Below are 14,034 nucleotides of genomic sequence, written 5' to 3'. Positions count from 1 at the left end.
TCCATTCCATTCCATTCCATTCCATTGCATTCCATTCCAATCCATTTCATACCATTCCATTCCCTTCCATTCCATTCCGTTCCTTTCTAATCGGATTGATTCCATTCCATACCATTCCATTCCATTCCATCCCATTCCATTCCATTCTTTCCCTTTGCATTCCATGGCATTCCATTCCATTCCATTCCATTCCATTCCATTCCATTCAATTTCTCTCCACTCTGGTTGATTCCGTTCCATTCCATTCCATTCCATTCCATTCCATTCCATTCTACTCGGGTGGATTCAATTCCACTCTATTCATTTGCATTCCGTTCCGTTCGGTTCCGTTCTACTCGGGTTGATTCCATTCCATTCCATTCCATTCCATTCCATTCCATTACAATTCTCTTCACTCTGGTTGATAACATTCCATTCCATTCCATTCCATTCCTTTCCATTCCATTCCTTTCCATTCCATTCCACGCCGTTCTTCTCGGGTTGATACCATTCCATTCCATTCCGTTCCGTTGCATTCCTTTCCATTCTGTTCCATTCCGTTCCGTTCCATTCCATTCCATTCCATTACATTCCTCTGGGGTTGATTCCACTCCATTCCATTCCCTTCCTCTCCATTCCATTCTATTCCGTTCTACTCGGGTTGATTCCATTCCATTCCATTCCATTCCACTCCATTCCATTCCATTCCGTTCCATTCCATTCCACTCCACTCCATTCCATTCCGTTCAGCTCTGTTCCATTACATTCCATTCTACGCAGGTTGATTCCAATCCATTCCGTTCCATTCCATTCCATTCCATCCCATTCCATTCCATTCCATTCCATTTCATTCCGTGCCATTCTATTCAATTCCATTCCATTCCATTCCATTCCACTCTGGTTGATTCCATTCCATTCCGTTCCATTCAATTCCGCTGCATTCCATCCCATTCCATTCCATTCCATTCCACTCCATTCCTTTCCTTTCCTTTCCAATGCATTCCATTCCGTTACATTCAATGCCATTGAATTCCATTACATTCTATTCCATTCTATTCCATTCCGTTTTACTCGGGTTGTTTCCATACCATTAAATTGCATTCCATTCCATTCCATTCCATTCCATTCCTTTCCTTTCCTTTCCATTGCATTCCTTTCCATTCCATTCCATTCCATTGCATTCCATTCCATTCACTTCCATTCCATTCCGTTCCATTCCTTTCTACTCGGGTTGTTTCCATTCCATTCCATTCCATTCCATTCCATTCCATTCCATTCCATTCCTTTCCATTCTATTCCATTACATTCCGCTCTACTCGGGTAGATTCCATTCCATTCCATTCCATTCCATCGCATTCCATTCCTCTCCTTTGCATTCCATTCCATTCCATTCCATTCCATTCCATTCCATTCCATTCCATTCCTTTCCACTCTGTTAATCTCGGGTGGATTCCATTCCATTCCATTATATTCCATTCCATTCTAATCCATTCCATTCCATTCCATTCCATTCCATTCCATTCCATTCCATTCCATTGCATTCCATTTCATTCCATTGCATTCCATTCCATTCCATTTCATTCTATTCCATTCCATTCTACTTGTGTTGATACCATTCTATTCCATTCCATTCCATTCCGTTCTACTCGGGTTGATTCCATTCCATTCCATTCCATTCCATTCTATTTCACTCCATTCCATTCCTTTCCGTTCTACTCGTGTTGAATCCATTCCATTCCCTTCCATTCCATTCCATTCCATTCCATTCCATTCCATTCCATTCCATTCCATTCCATTCCATTGCATTCCATTCCATTCCATTTCTTACCATTCCATTCCCTTCCATTCCATTCCGTTCCATTCTAATCGGATTGATTCCATTGCATACAATTCCATACCATTCCATTCCATTCCATCCCATTCCATTCCATTCTTTCCCTTTGCATTCCATGGCATTCCATTCCATGGCATTCCATTCCATTCCATTCCATTCCATTCCATTCCATTCCTTTCCTTTGCATTCCATGGCATTCCATTCCATTCCATTGCATTCCATTCCAATCCATTCCATTCCATTCCATTCCTTTCCATTCCTTTCTTCTCGGGTTGATTCCGTTCCAATTCCATTCCATTCCATTCCATTCCTTTCCATTCCATTCCTTTCCATTCCTTCCTTCTCGGGTTGATTCCATTCCAATTCCATTCCATTCCATTCCATTCCGTTCCATTCCATTCCATTCCGTTCTACATGGGTACATTCCATTCCATTCCATTCCATTCCATTCCATTCCATTCCATTGCATTCCATTCCATTCCATTCCATTCCATTCCATTCCATTCCATTCCATTCCTTTCCGTTCTACTCGTGTTGAATCCATTCCCTTCCATTCCATTCCATTCCATTCCATTCCATTCCATACCATTCCTTTCCTTTCCGTTCTACTCGTGTTGAATCCATTCCATTCCACTCCATTCCGTTCCATTCCATTCCATACCATTCCATTCCGTTCCATCCCATTCTGTTCCGTTCTATTCGGGTTGGATCCATTCCATTCCATTCAATTCCATTCCATTCCATTCCATTCCATTCCATTCCATTCCATTCCATCGCATTCCATTCCTCTCCTTTGCATTCCATGCCATTCCATTCCATTCCATTCCATTCCATTCCTTTTCACTCTGTTAATCTCGTTTGGATTCCATTCCATTCCATTATATTCCATTCCATTCCATTCCATTCCATTCCACTACATTCCATTCCATTCCTTTCCACTCTGTTCCTCTCGGGTGTATTCCACTGCATTCCATTATATTCCAATCCATTCCATTCCATTCCATTCCATTCCATTCCATTCCATTCCATTGCATTCCATTCCATTCCATTCCATTCTATTCCATTCCATTCTACTTGTGTTGATACCATTCCATTCCATTCCATTCCATTCCGTTCTATTCGGGTTGATTCCATTCCATTCCATTCCATTCCATTCTATTTCATTCCATTCCATTCCTTTCCGTTCTACTCGTGTTGAATCCACTCCATTCCATTCCATTCCATTCCATTCCATTGCATTCCATTCCAATCCATTTCATACCATTCCATTCCCTTCCATTCCATTCCGTTCCTTTCTAATCGGATTGATTCCATTCCATACCATTCCATTCCATTCCATCCCATTCCATTCCATTCTTTCCCTTTGCATTCCATGGCATTCCATTCCATTCCATTCCATTCCATTCCATTCCATTCAATTTCTCTCCACTCTGGTTGATTCCGTTCCATTCCATTCCATTCCATTCCATTCCATTCCATTGCATTCCATTCCAATCCATTTCATACCATTCCATTCCCTTCCATTCCATTCCGTTCCTTTCTAATCGGATTGATTCCATTCCATACCATTCCATTCCATTCCATCCCATTCCATTCCATTCTTTCCCTTTGCATTCCATGGCATTCCATTCCATTCCATTCCATTCCATTCCATTCCATTCAATTTCTCTCCACTCTGGTTGATTCCGTTCCATTCCATTCCATTCCATTCCATTCCATTCCATTCTACTCGGGTGGATTCAATTCCACTCTATTCCTTTGCATTCCGTTCCGTTCGGTTCCGTTCTACTCGGGTTGATTCCATTCCATTCCATTCCATTCCATTCCATTCCATTACAATTCTCTCCACTCTGGTTGATAACATTCCATTCCATTCCATTCCATTCCTTTCCATTCCATTCCTTTCCATTCCATTCCACGCCGTTCTTCTCGGGTTGATACCATTCCATTCCATTCCGTTCCGTTGCATTCCTTTCCATTCTGTTCCATTCCGTTCCGTTCCATTCCATTCCATTCCATTACATTCCTCTGGGGTTGATTCCACTCCATTCCATTCCCTTCCTCTCCATTCCATTCTATTCCGTTCTACTCGGGTTGATTCCATTCCATTCCACTCCATTCCATTCCATTCCGTTCCATTCCATTCCACTCCACTCCATTCCATTCCGTTCAGCTCTGTTCCATTACATTCCATTCTACGCAGGTTGATTCCAATCCATTCCGTTCCATTCCATTCCATTCCATCCCATTCCATTCCATTCCATTCCATTGCATTCCGTGCCATTCTATTCAATTCCATTCCTTTCCATTCCATTCCACTCTGGTTGATTCCATTCCATTCCGTTCCATTCAATTCCGCTGCATTCCATCCCATTCCATTCCATTCCATTCCACTCCATTCCTTTCCTTTCCTTTCCATTGCATTCCATTCCGTTACATTCAATTCCATTGAATTCCATTTCATTCTATTCCATTCTATTCCATTCCGTTTTACTCGGGTTGTTTCCATTCCATTAAATTGCATTCCATTCCATTCCACTCCATTCCATTCCATTCCATTCCTTTCCTTTCCTTTCCATTGCATTCCTTTCCATTACATTCCATTCCATTGCGTTCCATTCCATTCCATTCCATTCCATTCCGTTCTATTCCTTTCTACTCGGGTTGTTTCCATTCCATTCCATTCCATTCCATTCCATTCCATTCCATTCCATTCCATTCCATTCCATTCCATTCCATTCCATTCCTTTCCATTGCATTCTACTCGGGTGGATTGAATTCCATTCTATTCCGTTCCATTCTGTTCCATTCGGTTCCGTTCTACTCGGGTTTATTCAATTCCTTTCCATTCTATTCCATTCCATTCCATTCCATTCCATTCCATTCCATTCCATTCCGTTCCATTCCATTCCATTCCATTCCATTCCTTTCCTTTCCATTCAATTCCATTCCATTCCCTTCTACTCGTGTTGATTCAATTCCATTCAATTCCAATCCGTTGCGTTCCATTCCCTTCTGTTCCGTTCCGTTCTTCTCTGCTTGATTCAATTCCATTCTGTTCCGTTCCCTTCCGTTCCATTCCGTTCCGTTCCGTTTCATTTTCTCGTGTTGATTCAATTCCATTCTATTCCATTCCATTCCATTCCATTCCATTCCATTCCATTCCATTCCATTCGATTCCATTCCTTTCTTCTCGGGTTGATTCCATTCCATTCCATTCCATTCCTTTCTACTCGGGTAGATTCCATTCCATTCCATTCCATTGCATTGCATTCCATACCATTCCATTCCATGCCATTCCATTGCATTGCATTGCATTCCATTCCATTCCATTCCATTCCATTCTATTCCATTCTACTCGGGTTGATTCCATTCCATTCCATTCCATTGCATTCCATTCCATTCCATTCCATTCCATTGCATTCCATTCCATTCCTTTCCGTTCAAATCGTGTTGAATACATTCCATTCCATTCCATTCCTTTCCATTCCATTGCATTCAATTCCATACCAGTGCATTCCATTCCATTCCATTCCATTCCATTCCATTCCATTCCATTCCATTGCATTCCATTCCTTTCCATTCCATTCCATTCCATTCCATTCCTTTCCATTCCTTTCTTCTCAGGTTGATTCCATTCCATTCTATTCCATTCAATTCCATTCCATTGCATTCCATTCCATTCCGTTCTACTCGGGTTGATTCCATTCCATTCTATTCCATTCAATTCCATTCCATTGCATTCCATTCCATTCCTTTCCGTTCTACTCGTGTTGAATACATTCCATTCCATTCCATTCCATTCCATTCCTTTGCATGCCATTCCATTCCATTCCATTCCATTCAATTCCATTCCATTCCATTCTATTTCATTCCGTGCTACTCTGGTTGATTCCATTCCACTCCATTCCATTCCATTCCATTCCGTTCCTTTCCATTCCGTTCTACTCTGGTTGATTCCATTCTTTCCATTCCATTCCTTTGCATTCCATTCCATTCCATTCCATTCTATTTCATTCCGTGCTACCCTGGTTGATTCCATTCCACTCCATTCCATTACATTCCATTCCGTTCCTTTCCATTCCATTCTACTCTGGTTGATTCCATTCCTTTCCATTCCATTCCATTCCATTCCATTCCATTCCTTTCCATTCCATTCCATCCCATTCCATTCCATTCCATTAAATTGCATTGTATTCCATACCATTCCATTCCATTCCATTAAATTGCATTGTATTCCATACCATTCCATTCCATTCCATTAAATTGCATTGTATTCCATACCATTCCATTCCATTCCATTCCACTCCATTCCATTCCATTCCATTCCATTCCATTACATTCGGGATGATTCCATTCCATTCCATTCCATTCCATTCCATTCCATTCCATTCCATTGCATTCCATTCCGTTCTTCTCAGGTAGATTCCATTCCATTCTATTCCATTCCATTGCATTGCATTACAAACCATTCCATTCCATCCCATTCCATTCCATTCCATTCCATTCCGTTCTACTCGGGTTGATTCCATTCCATTCCATTCCATTCCATTCTGTTCCATTCCATTCCATTGCTTTCCGTTCTACTAGTGTTGTATGCATTCCATTCCATTCCATTCCATTCCATTCCATTCCATTCCATTCCTTTCCATTCCATTGCATTCCATTCCATTCCATTCCATTCCATTCCATTCCATTCCATTCCATTCCATTCCATTCCATTCCATTCCGTTCTACTCGGGTTGATTCCATTCCATTCCATTCCATTCCATTCTATTCCATTCCATTCCATTCCTTTCCGCTCTACTCGTGTTGTGTCCATTCCATTCCATTCCATTCCATTCCATTCCATTCCATTCCATTCCATTCCATTCCATTCCGTTCCGTTCCGTTCCATTCCATTCCATTCCATTCCATTCCATTCCATTCCATTCCATTCCGTTCTACTCGGGTTGATTCCATTCCATTCCATTCCATTCCATTCTATTCCATTCCATTCCATTCCTTTCCGTTCTACTCGTGTTGTGTCCATTCCATTCCATTCCATTCCATTCCATTGCATTCCATTTCATACCATTCCATTCCCTTCCATGCCATTCCATTCCATTCTAATCGGGTTGATTCCTTTCCATACCACTCCGTTCCATTCCATTCCATTCCATTCCATCCCGTTCCATTCCATTCCTTTCCTTTGCATTCCATGGCATTCCATTCCATTCCATTGAATTCCATTCCAATCCATTCCATTCCATTCCATTCCTTTCCATTCCTTTCTTCTCGGGTTGATTCCATTCCAATTCCATTCCATTCCATTCCATTCCTTTCCATTCCATTCCTTTCCATTCCTTCCTTCTCTGGTTGATTCCATTCCAATTCCATTCCATTCCATTCCATTCCATTCCATTCCATTCCACTCCATTCCATTCCATTCCGTTCTACACGTGTACATTCCATTCCATTCCATTCCATTCCATTCCATTCCATTCCATTCCATTTCATTCCATTCCATTCCATTCCATTCCATTCCATTCCATTCCATTCCAATCCTTTCCGTTCTACTCGTGTTGAATCCATTCCCTTCCATTCCATTCCATTCCATTCCATTCCATTCCATTCCATTCCATACCATTCCATTCCGTTCCATTCCATTCTGTTCCGTTCTATTCTGGTTGGTTCCATTCCATTCCATTCCATTCCATTCCATTCCATTCCATTCCATTCCATTCCATCGCATTCCATTCCTCTCCTTTGCTTTCCATTCCATTCCATTCCATTCCATTCCATTCCATTCCATTCCATTCCATTCCTTTCCACTCTGTTAATCTCGGGTGGATTCCATTCCATTCCATTATATTCCTTTCCATTCCAATCCATTCCATTCCATTCCATTCCATTCCATTCCATTCCATTCCATTCCATTCCATTCCATTCCTTTCCACTCTGTTCCTCTCGGGTGTATTCCACTGCATTCCATTATATTCCTTTCCATTCCATTCCATTCCATTCCATTCCATTGCATTCCATTTCATTCCATTGCATTCCATTTCATTCCATTGCATTCCATTCCATTCCATTCCATTCTATTCCATTCCATTCTACTTGTGTTGATACCATTCTATTCCATTCCATTCCATTCCGTTCTACTCGGGTTGATTCCATTCCATTCCATTCCATTCCATTCTATTTCACTCCATTCCATTCCTTTCCGTTCTACTCGTGTTGAATCCATTCCAATCCATTCCATTCCATTCCATTCCATTCCATTCCATTCCATTCCATTCCATTCCATTGCTTTCCATTCCATTCCATTTCTTACCATTCCATTCCCTTCCATTCCATTCTGTTCCATTCTAATCGGATTGATTCCATTCCATACAATTCCATACCATTCCATTCCATTCCATCCCATTCCATTCCATTCTTTCCCTTTGAATTCCATGGCATTCCACTCCATGGCATTCCATTCCATTCCATTCCATTCCATTCCATTCAATTCCGTTCCTTTCCTTTCGACTCGGGTTGATTCCATTCCATTCCATTCCATTCCATTCCATTCCATTCCTTTCCATTCTATTCCATTCCATTCCGCTCTACTTGGGTAGATTCCATTCCATTCCATTCCATTCCTTTCCATTCCATTCCATTCCTTTTCATTCCAGTCTACTCGGGTGGATTGAATTCCATTCTATTCCGTTCCATTCCGTTCCATTCGGTTCCGTTCTACTCGGGTTGATTCAATTCCTTTCCATTCTATTCCTTTCCATTCCATTCCATTCCATCCCATTCCATTCCGTTCCATTCCATTCCATTCCATTCCATTCCATTCCATTCCACTCCATGCCTTTCCTTTCCATTCAATTCCATTCCATTCCCTTCTATTCGTGTTGATTCAATTCCATTCAATTCCAATCCGTTGCGTTCCATCCCCTTCTGTTCCGTTCCGTTCTCCTCTGCTTGATTCAATTCCATTCTGTTCCGTTCCCTTCCGTTCCATTCTGTTCCATTCCGTTCCATTCTACTCGGGTTGATTCAATTCCATTCTATTCCATTCCATTCCATTCCATTCCATTCCATTCCATTCCTTTCCATTCCATTCCATTCCATTCTATTTCATTCCATTCTATTCCTTTCCGTTCTACTCGTGTTGAATCCATTCCATTCCATTCCATTGCATTCCATTCCATTCCATTCCATTCCATTCCATTGCATTCCATTCCATTCCTTTCCATTCCTTTCTTCTCAGGTTGATTCCATTCCATTTCCATTCCATTCCATTCCATTCCTTTCCATTCCGTTCTACACGGGTACATTCCATTCCATTCCATTCCATTCGATTCCATTGCATTGCATTCCATTCCATTCCATTCCATTCCATTGCATTCCAATCCATTCCATTCCATTCTATTTCATTCCGTTCTACCCTGGTTGATTCCATTATATTCCATTCCATTCCATTCCATTACATTCCATTCTATCCCATTCCATTCTACTCGGTTTGATTCCATTCCACTCCATTCCATTCCATTCCATTCCATTCCATTCCATTCCATTCCATTCCTTTCCATACCATTCCATTCCATTCCATTCCATACCATTTCATTCCATTCCATTCCATTCCGTTCTTCTCGCGTAGATTCCATTCCGTTACATTCCATTCCATTGCATTCAATTCCATAAAAGTGCATTCCATTCCATTCCTTTCCATTCCATTCCATACCATTCCATTCCATTCCATTACATTTCTTTCCATTCCATTCCTTTCCATTCCATTCCTTTCCATTCCATTCTTCTCAGGTTGATTCCATTCCAATTCCATTCCATTCCATTCCATTCCATTCCATTCCATTCCATTCCATTCCGTTCTACACGGGTACATTCCATTCCATTCCATTCCATTCCATTCCATTCCATTCCATTCCATTCCATTCCATTGCATTCCATTCCATTCCATTCCATTCCATTCCATTCCATTCCGTTGCATTGCATTCCATTCCATTCCATTCCATTCCATTCCATTCCATTCCATTCCATTCCATTCCTTTCCTTTCCGTTCTACTCGTGTTGAATCCATTACATTCCACTCCATTCCGTTCCATTCCATTCCATACCATTCCATTCCGTTCCATTCCATTCTGTTCCGTTCTATTCGGGTTGGTTCCATTCCATTCCATTCAATTCCATTCCATTCCATTCCATTCCATTCCATTCCATTCCATTCCATTCCATCGCATTCCATTCCTCTCCTATGCATTCCATGCCATTCCATTCCCTTCCATTCCATTCCATTCCATTCCATTCCATTCCATTCCATTCCATTCCATTCCTTTTCACTCTGTTAATCTCGTTTGGATTCCATTCCATTATATTCCATTCCATTCCATTCCATTCCATTCCATTCCATTACATTCCATTCCATTCCTTTCCACTCTGTTCCTCTCGGGTGTATTCCACTGCATGCCATTATATTCCAATCCATTCCATTCCATTCCATTCCATTCCATTCCATTCCATTGCATTCCATTCCATTCCATTCCATTCTATTCCATTCCATTCTACTTGTGTTGATACCATTCCATTCCATTCCATTCCATTCCGTTCTATTCGGGTTGATTCCATTCCATTCCATTCCATTCCATTCTGTTTCATTCCATTCCATTCCTTTCCGTTCTACTCGTGTTGAATCCACTCCATTCCATTCCATTCCATTCCATTCCATTCCATTGCATTCCATTCCAATCCATTTCTTACCATTCCATTCCCTTCCATTCCATTCCGTTCCATTCTAATCGGATTGATTCCATTCCATACCTTTCCATTCAATTCCATTCCATTCCATCCCATTCCATTCCATTCTTTCCCTTTGCATTCCATGGCATTCCATTCCATTCCATTCCATTCCATTCCATTCCATTCCATTCCATTCCATTCCATTCCATTCCATTCCATTCCATTCCATTCAATTTCTCTCCACTCTGGTTGATTCCGTTCCATTCCATTCCATTGCATTCCATTCCATTCCATTCCATTCCATTCTACTCGAGTAGATTCAATTCCACTCTATTCCTTACCATTCCGTTCCGTTCGGTTCCGTTCTACTCGGGTTGATTCCATTCCATTCCATTCCATTCCATTCCATTCCATTCCATTCCATTCCATTCCATTACAGTTCTCTCCACTCTGGTTGATAACATTCCATTCCATTCCATTCCATTCCTTTCCATTCCATTCCATTCCATTCCATTCCACGCCGTTCTTCTCGGGTTGATACCATTCCATTCCATTCCGTTCCGTTGCATTCCTTTCCTTTCTGTTCCATTCCGTTCCGTTCAATTCCATTCCATTCCATTACATTCCTCTGGGGTTGATTCCACTCCATTCCATTCCCTTCCACTCCATTCCTTTCTATTCCGTTCTACTCGGGTTGATTCCCTTCCATTCCATTCCATTCCATTCCATTCCGTTCCATTCCATTCCACTCCACTCCATTCCATTCCGTTCAGCTCTGTTCCGTTACATTCCATTCTACGCAGGTTGATTCCAATCCATTCCATTCCATTCCATTCCATCCCATTCCATTCCATTGCATTCCGTGCCATTCTATTCAATTCCATTCCATTCCATTCCATTGCATTCCATTCCATTCCATTCCATTCCATTCCATTCCATTCCATTCCACTCTGCTTGATTCCATTCCATTCCGTTCCATTCAATTCCGCTGCATTCCATCCCATTCCATTCCATTCCATTCCACTCCATTCCTTTCCTTTCCTTTCCATTGCATTCCATTCCGTTACATTCAATTCCATTGAAATCCATTCCATTCTATTCCATTCTATTCCATTCCGTTTTACTCGGGTTGTTTCCATTCCATTAAATTGCATTCCATTCCATTCCATTCCATTCCATTCCATTCCATTCCATTCCATTCCATTCCTTTCCTTTCCTTTCCATTGCATTCCATTCCATTCCATTCCTTTCCATTCCATTCCATTCCATTCCATTCCATTCCATTCCATTCCATTCCTTTCTTCTCAGGTGGATTCAATTCCATTCTATTCCGTTCCTGTCCGTTCCATTCGGTTCCGTTCTTCTCGGGTTGATTGCATTCCATTCCATTCCATTCCATTCCATTCCATTCCATTCCATTCCATTCCATTCCATTCCATTCCAATTCTATGCACTCTGGTTGATAACATTCCATTCCATTCCCTTCCATTCCATTCCATTCCATTCCATTCCATTCCTTTCCATTGCATTCCATTCCATTCCATTCCATTCCACGCCTTTCTTCTCTGGTTGATTCCATTGCATTCCTTTCCATTCTGTTCCGTTCCTTTACGTTCAATTCCATTCCATTCCATTCAATTCCCCAGGGGTTGATTCCATTCCATTCCATTCCCTTCCACTCCATTCCATTCTATTCCGTTCTACTCGGGTTGATTCCATTCCATTCCATTCCATTCAATTCCATTCCATTCCACTCCACTCCATTCCATTCCGTTCAGTTCTGTTCCATGCCATTCCATTCTACGCAGGTTGATTCCAATGCATTCCATTCCATTCCATTCTAGTCCATTCCATTCCATTCCATTCCATGCCATTCCATTCCATTCCATTCCATTCCATTGCATTCCGTGCCATTCTATTCCATTCCATTCCATTCCATTCCATTCCATTCCATTCCATTCCATTTCATTCTTTTCCATTCCATTCCATTCCATTGCATTCCATTTCATTCCGTTCTTCTCGGGTTGATTCCATTTCATCCCATTCAATTCCATTCCACTCTGGTGGATTCCATTCCATTCCATTCCCTTCCTCTCCAATACATTCTATTCCGTACTACTCGGGTTGATTCCATTCCATTCCATTCCATTCCATTCCATTCCATTCCATTCCACTCCATTCCGTTCCGTTCCGTTCCGTTCCTTTCCATTCCATTTTTCGCAGGTTGATTCCAATCAATTCCATCCCATTCCATTCCATTACATGCAATTCCGTTCCATTCCATTCCATTGCATTCCGTGCCATTCCATTCCATTCCATTCTATTCCATTCCATTCCACTCCATTCCATTCCGTTCCGTTCCTTTCCATTCCATGCCATTCTACGCAGGTTGATTCCAATCCATTCCATTCCATTCCATTCCATTCCATTCCATTCCATTCCATTCCATCCCATCCCATTCAATCCCATCCCATTCCATTCCATTCCATTCCATTCCATTCCATTCCATTCCATTCCTTTCCATTCCATTCCATTCCTTTACATTCCATTCCTTTCTACTCTGGTTGATTCCATTCCATTCCATTCCGTTCCGTTCCATTCCTTTCCATTCTCTTTCGTTCCCTTCCGTTCAATTCCATTCCATTCCATTCCATTCCTCTCTGGTTGATTTCATTCCAATCCATTCCCTTCCACTCCGTTCCATTCTATTCCGTTCTACTCGGGTTGATTCCATTCCATACCATTGCATTCCATTCCATTCCACTCCATTCCATTCCATTCCATTCCATTCCATTCCATTCCATTCCATTCCATTCCATTCCATTCCGTTCTACTCGAGTTGACTCCATTCCATTCCATTCCATTGCATTCCATTCCATTCCTTTCCGTTCTACTCGTGTTGAATACATTCCACTCCATTCCATTTCATTGCTTTGCATTCCGTTCCATTCCATTCCATTCTATTTCATTCCGTTCTACCCTGGTTGATTCCATTATATTCCATTGCATTCCATTCCATTACATTCCATTCTATCCCATTCCGTTCTACACGGTTTGATTCCATTCCACTCCAATCCATTCCATTCCATTCCGTTCCATTCCATTCCGTTCTACTCTGGTTGATTCCATTCCATTCCATTAAATTCCATTCCATTCCATTCCATTCCATTCCATCCCATTCCATCCCATTCCATTCCATTCCATCCCATTCCATCCCATTCCATTCCATTCCATTCCATTCCATTGCATTGCATTCCATTCCATTCCTTTCCATACCACTCCTTTCCATTCCATACCATTCCATTCCATTCCATTCCATTCCATTCCATTCCATTCCATTGCATTCCATTCCATTCCGTTCTACTCAGGTTGATTCCATTCCATTCTATTCCATTCAATTCCATTCCATTGCATTCCATTCCATTCCTTTCCATTCTACTCGTGTTGAATACATTCCATTCCATTCCATTCCTTTGCATTCCATTCCATTCCAT

This window comes from Gorilla gorilla, chromosome 4 (genome assembly GCF_029281585.2).
Source record: "Gorilla gorilla gorilla isolate KB3781 chromosome 4, NHGRI_mGorGor1-v2.1_pri, whole genome shotgun sequence".
NCBI lineage: Eukaryota > Metazoa > Chordata > Mammalia > Primates > Hominidae > Gorilla > Gorilla gorilla.
The sequence above is the reverse complement of the archived record's forward strand: the minus strand, read 5'-3'. Positions refer to the sequence as shown.